General features: G+C 43.0%; 1 protein-coding gene across 1 annotated transcript in view; it reads right to left on the reverse strand.

The window, feature by feature from the left end:
- LATS2 (large tumor suppressor kinase 2) overlaps positions 1–11,621 on the reverse strand; it is a 76,239-nt gene extending 64,618 nt beyond the window's left edge. Inside the window, exon 1 of the mRNA XM_030200299.1 lies at positions 11,523–11,621. The gene's annotated coding sequence lies outside the window, so the exon portion shown is untranslated. The remainder of the gene's footprint in view (positions 1–11,522) is intronic.
- Positions 11,622–12,030: the final 409 nt, after the last annotated feature.

Raw genomic sequence — 12,030 nt, forward strand, 5'->3', positions numbered from 1 at the left:
CAAGCTAGATGGCATTAAAAAATTGTGCCACAGATGGAGAGATTTGCCCCTTTCTTTATTGGGGCGTGTAGCGTTAGTAAAAATGGTTATGTTGCCCAAGATTCTATACCCCTTACAGATGATGCCATTTTGGATAACACGAAAAGATGAACTATACTATAAGGGGTTTATTGGTACTTTTCTTTGGGCGGGAAAGCGGGCCAGGATAAGTTTTGCTAAATTGACGATTGCTAGGAATAAGGGAGGATTAAATCTTCCGGACCTGCGGTTATACAATGTGGCAGCGCTACTTAGGTGGATTTTTGAGCTCCATTCTGGGTCTGCTAAATATGCCCCAAAAGGTATCTGGCAAGGTGAGGTGCTGCCGTATTCAGTGTTTAATAGTTTACAAGTACAGGGAAGCTCGAAAGGAGACCTCCAGTGTTTGCTTCAGCCTCTGAGAAAGGCCTGGAATTGGTGGCGGGGTGGACTGGGAAAGGCCACAGGACCATCTCCGTTTCTGACAGTAGTAGATAACCCCTCATTTCCAGCGGGTCAGGGGGCGTCGCGGTTCAAAGTGTGGGCCAAAAATGGGTGTCGTTATGTGGGACATTTTACGGTGGAGGGACAGGGGATATTCCCCACATTTGAGCAGGCTCGGAATTCTTGGAGCTTGGGACAGGAAGATTATTTCCCTTTTCTTCAATTGAAGCACTATTGTGTGACCTTGTCTTCTAGGAAAGAGGGGGGGCCTAGTTTTTCGCGGCTGGATAAGATGTTTTGTCAGATGCCGAACGCTGCAAACAAATTGGCGGTATGGTATTCTATAGGAAGGGAGCAAAAGGAGGACTTCTTCATTGCTGGCCTGGCAAAATGGTGGGGTGAACAAGTGGGGGAGGAAATCACGGGTAACATGTTGGCAACCTACTTTGCAGCGTCATTTAAATTGACAACTAGTGCAAATTTGCAGGAGATGCAGTTTCGGTTGCTACATGGTGCTTTTATAACAAGAGAGAAAGGAAAGCGGATGGGGCTTTGGGAAGATGACACTTGCATAAGATGTAAACACAGCAAAGGCACCTTAGTACATACCTTTTTGGAGTGTACTGAGTTGTATGTATTCTGGAAAGGGGTGCTGCAAGTGTTGGAGCATTTGTTGGCACAGGCTGTAGAGTGGTCCTACCGGATTTTGCTGTTGGGGGATGAGTCTCAGTTGCGAGAACAGGGGTTGCAGCCATCTCAGGTCCGGTTTGTATGTGTAGCGCTGATGCTGGCACGAAAAACGGTATTAGCACACTGGATTTTGGAAGACCCGCCGGCTATCAACCAGTGGTGGACTAGAATGCTGCAGATGGCTAGATGGGAAACGGAACGCAGTAAGTCCACTGGAGGGAGAGGTCAGGCATATGGTTCTTTATGGAAGCTGTTTGAGGTACTGTATTCTGCAAAGAAGGAATCTCCAGGAGCGGGGAGGGGGGTGGGGGTTAGACGGGTATAAACTAAAAAGTTAGAGGGAAGGGCAGAGGAGATATATTTATGTTTAAAATGGCCTCATTTTGATAGTTGTACTATGTTAAGGTTATACAACAAGGTTTGTTAACTGACACATGTAGTCAATGTATTCATTGTATTTATAGGTTATTATCGGCTGCTAGATATTGGAAATATTGGAAATAGTTGGCTTCATTGAGCCGAAATGTGATGTTCAAATGTTACATGTCTTTTCTTCTAATAATAAAGATATTTTCAAAAAAAAAAAAGCTGATACCGAGGACAGTTTAATTATTAATCATCAATTTGGAACAATGTCAAAGGCTTTGCTAAAATCTAAATACTCACATCTAGCGCACTTCCTCAATCCAACTTTCTGGTCACCCAGCCAAATAAATTAATCTTATTTGTCTGACAAGACCTGCCTCTAGTGAAACCATGTTGCCTCTGGTCCTACAATCCATTGGATTCCAAAGACTTTACTATTTTGTTTTAAAAGCGTTTCCATTAATTTACTTACCACAAGTCAGACTTACTGACCTGTAGTTCCCACCCTCTTCCTTACATCTGCTTTTGTGGAGGGGGACCACACCTGCTGTTCTCCAGTCCTCTGGGACCACTCCTGACTCTAGAGAAGCTCTGAAAAGGTCAGCCAGTGGTGCCGCTAAAACTTCCCTAAGTTCCTTCAGTAGGCTTGGATGTATGCCATCCGGCCCCATTGCTTTGTCCACCTTTAGTTTAACCAACTCCTCACGAACAGTCATCTGAAAATCATTCGACTACCACCCCTCCATTCCTATTTGTTTGTCGTCTGCAGTCCTGCACCTGGCCCTTCAATGAACATAGAAATGCTTGTTAAGCAATTTTGCCTTACCTTAATCAGCTTCTACCTATTCCTCCTCTTCACCTTCGAGTCTCACAATGCCACTTTTGCACAGCCTCATATCACTACCATATCTAAAAAACATCTTATACCTCCATTTTACCGTATTGACTATTTTTTCTTCTATTTGCATCTTAGCTTTTCTGACAACTCTACCAGCTTCTCTTGGCTTTTCCAGATGTCACCTGTCTTCCTCTTTCTGCAATCTCTTGTAGTTTATAAAGGCTAACCTTTTTTTCCTTAACTTTTCAGCTACTACTTTTGAGAACCAAAGTAGCTTCCTTTCCGTCTTACTTTTATTTACTTTCCTCACAAAAAGGTTTGTTACCTTTATAATAGCTTTTAGTTTTGCCCACTGCTTTCCAACTTCTTCCAGATGTCCTACCCAAACAGCAATTCCCTGAGGTAATCCCCATTTGAATAAAGTTAGTTTTATTTTAAGCCTATAAACGTCACTTTTGAATGAGCTCTCTCCACACCTACCTTAATAGTAAACCATACCAGATGATCACCTACTATAACATCAGAAACATTCCCCTCATTAGTAAGCACCAAGTCCAGTATGGCACCATTCCGCATGGGTTCTATTACCAACTGCTGGAATAGTTTTCCCTGTAGAGAATCCAGGATCTCCCTGCTACGGAAAAACATTGCACTAGGGATACCCCAAACAACATCTGGCATACTAAAATCACCTATTACAAGTACTTCCCCTTTCACAGCTATATTTCGAATGTCTTCAATTAAATCTGTCCACTTCTGTCTGTAAAGGAGGCCTGTATATCACACCGATGTAAATAAATTTGCCATTTCTCTTTCTAGACTGGCCCACAGTGCCTCTTCCTTACCCTGTTGGTCCTGCAATTATAGGGCTTTACTATTATCTTTAACATATGCCACTCCCCTTCTCTTTCTTCCTACCCTGTCTTTCCTAACCAGAATATAACCTCTCAAGACAAATCCCTCCTCTCAGTACCCTTTCTCCACCACCGCCAACTCCAGGCTCCGCCCTTTCTGCCTCGCCTCACCCCATGCTTGGAATAAACTCCCTGAGCTCATACCCCAGGCCCCCTCCCTGCCCATCTTCAAATCCTTGCTCAAAGTCCACCTCTTCAATGTCACCTTCGGCACCTAACCACTACACCTCTATTCAGGAAATCTTGACTGCCCCAACTTGACATTTCGTCCTTTAGATTGTAAGCTCCTTCGAGCAGGGACTGTCCTTCTTTGTTAAACTGTACAGCCCTGCGTAACCCTAGTAGCGCTCTAGAAATGTTAAGTAGTAGTAGTAGTAGTAGTATAACCTGTCATTGCCACTAAATCCAAATCAGCCTCTTCTATCACAGCCTCAAGATTTAAAACCTTATTTCCCATATTGTTTTCCAGACTTTGCCCCTTCCCCCCCCCCCCCCCCATTTGTGTAGAGGTATTTAATGCTTACCTAAGGGCTTTGATCACCCTGCCCCCAATGATTCTAGTTTAAAGAACTCTTCAGTAGGTTAGCCGTTCTGTCACTGAAGACACTTCACCCCTTCTTTGATAGATGGGCACCATCTCTGCTCAGCAGCCCTTAGAAAAGCATCCCATAGTCCAGGAAGCCAAAATGCTCTTGGCAACACCATCTGCACAGCCGCATATTTGTCTCCAGAATGAAACGTTTTCTGCCTTGGCCTTTACCCTCAAGCGGGGAAGGGGAGGGGGAATTCAACAAGACCACCACCTGTCTGCTTCACCCTCTCTCCCACAGCCATGATACGTTCAGAGGGTTACTAGCAATACCATTTGTGCCAACATGGATGAGCAGCACTGGATAATAATTAGGCTTGATGAGTCTCGGCAAGCTCTCTAACATATTGAATTTTGGCACCTGGCAGACAGCATGCCTCCTGGGACATCATGTCTGGTCTGCAGATGGACACCTCTATACCCCTCAGAAGAGAATCACCAACCACCACTATCTTTCACCTCTTTGTGGTCACTGATACAGCAACTCTGGGCATTTCAAGCTCAGATTCCTCCTCTCTCTGGGCATTTCAGTCCGACAGGCCCCAGTAGCTAAGCAAGACTGAGAATAGTACTCAGATGCTGCAGGCCACAGGTTTCTACTTTCAGGGAGCATGGTGTACCACCCCTTGGATTGCTAAAGGTCTTAGCAAGATTAATTTTATGCAACTGGTAGCACTGCATACTTGGAGACCTCATGGACTAAAAAAAAAACCCCAGCATATTCTGGTGCAAATCTAGGGTAGTTTATTAATAGGCAGTTTGTAAGACACTCTTTAGTAGCAGGAGCATCCCAAGCCCAAATCATGCCTTGTGCAACACATCCCTTAGTGCCCCTACCCCATCTACTGCACCATGGCTAATGCAGGCGAGACAATGGATGGGGAGGGATTTGTGCTCCCATCACCCTTACAACCTGTGCATCCACACTGCCCACACAGCCCCCAGGACAGCCTGTTCAGTGGCTGAATTTCTATGAATTTTGTCTGGCAATGTCTTAAGTGTCATAGCCAGCTATAAATACATATCCAGATCACAGAGCAATACAGTATGTACACATTCTGAATTCACCACTTTGTTGCACTTGTGACTTAGACAAAATAACTAGCACACTCCCTGGAAAGCTCTGTGAGCTGCTAAAGAGTAAGCAGTTTAAAATAAACATACTTTGAATGGAGAACAGCAAGTGAAGACTAAAACCATTTTGTGTGATTGGCTGCCTGTTGTCAATTGTGCTTGAATTTCCTTGGCTCTGCAGGCCAGTATGGAATTAAAGTCTGTATGGACCCCGGCCAATAGGGTACTGTTGTTTTTATAGCCTTTCTGGTGAGTCACCACATGGAGTGACCACAGATTACATTCAAACCAGCATGGAGATCAACTTGTATCCCACCTCTCAGGCGGTCCTTCTTCCCCTGGTGCCAGAATCCTGAATTAGAAATTTATAGACAGGAAAGGGAGTATTTGGGATGATAACTTACAGGTTCAAAACAGATGAGTGAGGAAGATGACAAGTCTCCCCACGAGTAGGGGCCTGGGTAGCCATCATTTACTGTAAGCCACATTGAGCCTGCACGAGTGGGAAAATGTGGGATATAAGCAACAAATAAATAAATAAATAAATAAATAAATCATCAAATCCACTCCTCCCTTAACTGCAGAACAGCAGGGCTTACTTACTGATAAAGTGCTAAGGAAGGAGCAATCCCCAATACACCAGGACACATCCCTTTTAATGAGCTTTCAATTTAGTATAGAACTCAAGCCGGCAGTCAGATTGGTAGGTTTTGACCCAAAAAAGATCAGTACTCCTTCAGTCTAAACCTGTGCCAGGCTGAGTAGAGACAGTCTGCTCAACAAAATACTGTAGCAAACTAGTAAATGGCATTCAAATGCATATAAGTTATGTACATGCTCCCTTCCTACAGAGGAAGTAGTCATTTTATGCTAATTCCAGAACCCCTGCAGAAGCTATTAAAACAACTGGTAGTCTGTTAAAGGAAACCTGTTGGCATACTGGTAACAGACCTCACCATAGCACTTTATTAGCAAATACACCCTTGACATTACAAGTTGTCTTCCCCAGATCTGAACACCCAAAGCTGAAAGTCCCCCTCTGGATGTATTGTGACCTTGAGGAAGAAATCATCTCACCCCCTAAAAAAGGCCCCACTAGGTGCCAAAGAGCAATCAGCACAAACAGACCTAAAATTGAGAGCAGCAAGTAGAGGCCAAGGAATTCATACGCAACTGTAGCCCACTTTCCGCTAGCCTAGCAGGTCAACAAGCAACTAAGGCTGTCTGTACATGCCCAGAGCACCACTATCATCCAGCAAGGAACAATAAACTTTTTACCATCCAGAGGTTGACTTGAAATTCTACAGTTCCAATGACCAGCAATTAGCAGAACAACTCCAAGTACTGAAGTGCGTTGCAGATGATATCAAGATTACTTTTGCTCTGGACAAATATGCTAAGGCAACTTTCCTCAGAGGAAAGTTAAGTAAAACTGAAAACATCTCTCTGATTGATGAATGTGAGGTAAAGCAACTTGAACAGGAAGTTGTATATAAATATCTAGGAGTGGAGGAAGGAGCGACAATCAAGCAGAAATCACCAAGAGAAAAAAAAATCAGTAAAGATAAGAGACTAAAATTGATAATGAAGATTATATCACCACACAATAAGATACAAGGCATTAATCTGCTGGCCTCAAGACCTTGAAAAACTGGATGCACGAATGAGAAAACTCCATGCCCACAAGGTCATTTATATGAAATCAGTGTATGCCAAGTCTATACATTCCCAGAACTGAAGGAGAAATGAGTCTCATAGAAATAGATTATACCTATTGAGCACTATCATAGGCCTCCAGGCTTACTAAACAGCATCATATCTAAATGCACAAAAGGTGTTGAAATATGAAAGAAAACTTTCAGAATCCATTTATATCATTAAATTTGGACATGCATTCTGATGAGTGAAAATCCACTGGTACCAAAAGGGAAAGAGAAAACAGAATCTGTTGAGGATGAGAGAAAGAAAGGGAGGGGGGAACCCACCTCTTCAACAAATTAGATCAGCAGGTAAGGAACAAGTACAAATACAAAAGTACAGGGAGAAACACAAAGTCTACTCTTGGAACCATTCATTGATCAACACCGGACACACGAATGGCTAAAGAGAGATACACTGAAAACTAAAGATGACTTATTGATAGTTGCAGCTCAGGACAGTGGATCATGGACAAGATGGTTTACTGCAAGCGTAGAAAAAAAACTGATGCCACAGACATCTGTAGATTCTGTAAGAGTTGGAAATGGTCATTCATTTTCCTATTGAAATTTCCCTGCAGATGTTTTCTTTCCTTTGACTCTGTTAATTACATGTTTACTGACCCGAAGAAAATGCATGACTTTATAGTTTCCAAGGAAGAAGAGAACCGATCTAACCAGAACAATCCTCTAGGCTAATGCTGTTAAATTCAATTGTGGGTTTAGTGGTTCTCCTGCTCTAATGTTAAAGTATTTCCTATGTTTATTTTTTTCATTGTGTGTTGCCCCACTTTACTTTATTTTATTGTGGACTAACTAAATGGAAGTGTTTACCTCAGGAGGTTATCTTCTAGATTTATTTTTTCCTTTATGTTGTAATTAAATTACTGTGATTGCAGTCAAGTTATGTGATTGTTAATTTGGAAAATTATAAATAAAGATATAAAAAAAAAAAAAAGGAAATGGTCATTCATGTTGTAGTTGGCTGTGAAGTTCTGATTACAGAAAGACCACCAGAACAGTACTGATTACACAGATGTCAGTCCCAAATGGCTACTTGAAGGCTTTTCTCTCTCTACACGATTCACCAAATATCAAGAAATGCAATCTGAAAAATGGCAAAAGTATACAGAAACACGTCCCATAGAATTGGGTGCCTCAGGCTCAATTAAAAATAAATTCCAAGCACACTTGGATAAACGGCCCATACATATAACATCTTATGAACTCCAGAAGGAAGCTCTCTTTGGCAAAACGCAGGAGGCTGTGCTTTTTATCTGTTGAAACCACCAACTGGGAGAAGTGTGTTGCTGATGGAGGGGGGGGGGGGGGGGGAAGGAGGCAAACAAGTTTTATAGGTAGGTAAATCCCCTCCCCCATCAAGGGTTGGGGGTCAAATCCAGTAATTTAGAATAAGGAAAAAATCCAGGAGCAACTACTGATTTAGGTTTTGAGCTCCAAACGAAATACAGTCAAGATGTTTTGCTAGAAGCTCTGTCTGGTAAGAGGCCTTAGATCTATCACATCCTTCCTCCAGGTCTGTAGCCTAAAGAGCAGCAGGCTGATAACCGGGGAAACACGGTTCAAATCTCATTGTGGCTCCCCGAGATCTTGGGCAAGTCACTGAACCCTCCACTGCCTCAGGTACAACTTTAGATTACAAGCCCCCCAAAGACAGGAAAATTCCTACTATATCTGAATATAACTCAATTTAAACTACAACTGAAAAAAAGATATGAGCTAAATAAAGATCCTTAGGATTTTCAAAGAATTGTTCAAGCCTTAGCATTACCCAGTTTAGACAGCTTCAAGTTCAGTTTATATTGGTCTCCACCAAAAAGTTACTAATGAGGTTCAGACTAGCTCAGAATGCCACCGCTAGACCAATTACTCAGACAGCTAGATGGGAATAAGTTTCTCTACTTCTAGTGGCCTTGCCTTGGCTTCCTCTGAGAAAAAGGGCAAGTTTTAGATCTTGTGTTTGATCTATAGGATCTAAAGTGGAGGAATGGCCTAGTGGTTAGGGTGGTGGACTTTGGTCCTGGGGAACTGAGGAACTGAGTTCGATTCCCGCCACAGGCAACTCCTTGTGACTCTGGGCAAGTCACTTAACCCTCCATTGCCTGCCGCATTGAGCCTGCCATGAGTGGGAAAGCGCGGGGTACAAATGTAACTTAAATAAATAAATATATGGACAAGTGGCTTAGGTCTAGCCAACAGTGAAACTTGGTTATTACTTTAGGCTTGTTTCCACTCAATTTGGGACATTTGCAGGGATAGCCAACCAGTTAAGTGAACTACTGTTTGAAGGTTGCTTCGGAATATATGGAACTTAGGAAATTGCTGAAAACCTGGCTATTTTTTCATGAATGAGGAAGGCAGGATGGGGATGCAAGACACCACTTGCTAGCTTATGTTTATACAAGCCAGAATGTATTTTATTATGTATATATATAATATTTATGTTTCCCCTTCATTTTGTATGTACTTGCTCTGAAAAGGTAAATAGTTACATTTTAAAATTAAAATTAGAAACTGACAGAATTTCAGTCACTAAGGAGCACGACTCTCTGATTGTCACAACAGAATGCACTACATTTGTCCTGGAGGCATCTCTCCAAAGATGCAAACTACTACTATTGGAAACAGTTCTAGAGCAACATCCAAGATTGTGCTTGGGCCTATAAACCATACACACTGAGATTAGCAGCTCACCTGCCACTTCTGAGTCCTGTTACTGGTTAGACACCGTTGGGGCTTGTCAAATGAAACCACCACTGTAGTCACACAAACCTACCCCCATCAGAATTGTCCTACCAGCAAAGTTCAGGCAGCAAGTCAAGAATGCAAACTGTAAGATTATCCTTTGTCACCTCTGAGCATTTGTGACCACATTCCTGAGAGCAAGTAATCTGCTCTTGGGAGACAACTCAAATTAAGTGCCCATGTCTATTCCACAGATCAATGGCATAGAAAAATCCCTGTTTTCTCTCATGCCAATGGGACACAGCCCATCATGGACCACAAACACACCTACAAGCTTCCAAGTGTCAAGAACAGAAAATTATGCAACACCAGATGTTCCCTAGAGCCAAGCACGTCCCCTGCTGTCCAATGAATCAAAGAGGTGGACTTTCAAAACATAACAATAAATATGAAGTTCTATGCTACATCCAGGAAAAGGCCAGCCTACCCAGCCACCAACTCCAATGGTGCTCAACGCTAGCCATAAGAATGCATCCATCTGATTTTGATAACACAAGAACAAGCAACAATTTCCAGTATCCCAAATAGCTGGAAAATGCTAACCGACAGCATTTCCTCCAGGTGCAACCACAGATCCTTCTCTACTCTATGTAGAGCTGTTGCTGGGTGCCTGGTTGGAAAGCAAACATGTTCATGTTATTCGATATACCACCTAAGCCAATGAACCTAAGTGGTTTACATGATTAAAAGAATAAAAGGGGAAGAGGGAGAGAGACACAGGACAATTTAAGAAACTTACAGAAACAACAGGGGAAGAAGGGATAATACTATATTACATGAAGGAGAGAATTAAAGGGAGAAAACATTAGGGCAGAGAAAATATCTTTCTTACGTACACATGGGGTATACAAAGTGGTCTAATAGGTATCAGCTAACTAACTTTTTTTTACTGTATTCTTTAGCATGTAAGATGCTTTCTTTTACTATGTAAGCCGCACTGGACCTGCTGTATGTGGGGAAAGAGCGGGGTACAAATGTAATAAATAAATAACTTCAGGAGGAAAAGCTGTGGAGAAGTAATGAGATTTGAAATTAGAGATTAAGGGATCTAGTAAAGAGGGTGGGTTTTCCACAGAACTGCAACACTGAAACTAGACATTTGAAGGAACAACCACTAGATGTTGGGTGGAGAGAACAAAAAATAAGGCCTTATGATCTAGTAATATCTAGATCACAAGAGTGCTAAATTCTACCAATAGGGACTTTTTTTCCTTTTAATGTGGGTAAGGTGGGAAGGGAGCCAATCCACCAAGGAAGCCTCAAACCTAGTATCCTGGAGTTCACAAGGCAGTTTATTATCACTCAGCCACCACGCCACTCCAATGCCATATGGATCTTTATGTTTAAACACTGCTGGCCTATTCCAACCTCCTTCTCAAATTCTCAATCAAATATTCATCAAAAGAAAATAACATACCTCCAGATCATCCTTACCACACTGCCCACTGAGTTCATAATACATCCCATGGCCCCACTCATGATTTCTATAATTCCATACTGTCCTCTCTCCACCTAACTTCCTGAGGCAAGGAGAGCGAGGGCATATCTACAAAGCTGAGTAGTAAGAACCTATTTTGCAGGATGTGTCTTTATAACCGTGGATCTGCCTTATTTTCCCCGACTTCAGACACAACCAGAATTTCAAAACAACAATTAGTTAAAGGCAGTTAAGGAGTTAACTCCTCTCCCAGTCTATAAGGTCAATTAACCTTCATTCCCATAAGCATCTACACAGTATTGTCAGCAAAAGCCACACTTGAGAGGGAACAACTACATAAAAAAAAAAGGGCAATCAAGGATGCACAAGTTTTATTCCAAGCAGTGTCCAATAAAACGGAGCGAAGGTGGGGAGTTAGTCCACTCGCTCAAATAGGCCTAATTTCACGGCCCCAAGAAGACATTCATCCTGGCTTTAGTCACAGGAATTCGGCAGCCTGGCCCCTCGCATTCTCACACGCCCAGCACCGACCTCTCTCCAAGCGCAGTCGGAGAGCGGAAGGCAGGTCTCTCCTCCCCTTCACTGTCCTCGGTCCAACAGATCTCACCCCGTCCTCCCTGGTAGCGATCCAGCACCGCACCTCTCCCTCAAAACCCTTCCTTCTCCCCTCCTATCGTCAAACTCATACCTGAGATCGCCCACCATCAACACTGCAGCTTTCCTTCTCTGGTGCCCCGTCCGTCCCCTCTAACACAACCACCACCACCTCTTTCCCTCGGATGCGACCCGCCCGCCTTGCTGGAAACAGGAAGTTGCGACAGAGGAGAAAAAGGCAAGACGACAGAGAATTGAAAAAGTTTCATCAAAGGAGGGCAAGACGTTGTCCCGCAAACGTCAAGTCGGAGGACAAGGGTTTGCAGGAATGGAAATCGCTCCTGTGGGGGTTCCCTTTCCGTAATCAACTACGTACCCAAAGAAGTCCAAGCATAACAGCACTTGCTGTCTGCCCGATACAAAAAGGCATGAAGAGGTTTAAGAAAGTCCGAGGAGGACGGCATGACGTAAAACATTTGAAGCCGTCTCCCCTACGGAGCCGCCATATTGGTGACCCGAAAACAAAAACTTATCTCCTATCCCGCCGCATCCTTGTTGGTAGCATTTTTATTTAATCTCAGTTATAGAAACATGCCAGCTTG

Source organism: Microcaecilia unicolor, chromosome 4, assembly GCF_901765095.1.
Source record: "Microcaecilia unicolor chromosome 4, aMicUni1.1, whole genome shotgun sequence".
Classification (NCBI taxonomy): Eukaryota; Metazoa; Chordata; class Amphibia; order Gymnophiona; family Siphonopidae; genus Microcaecilia; species Microcaecilia unicolor.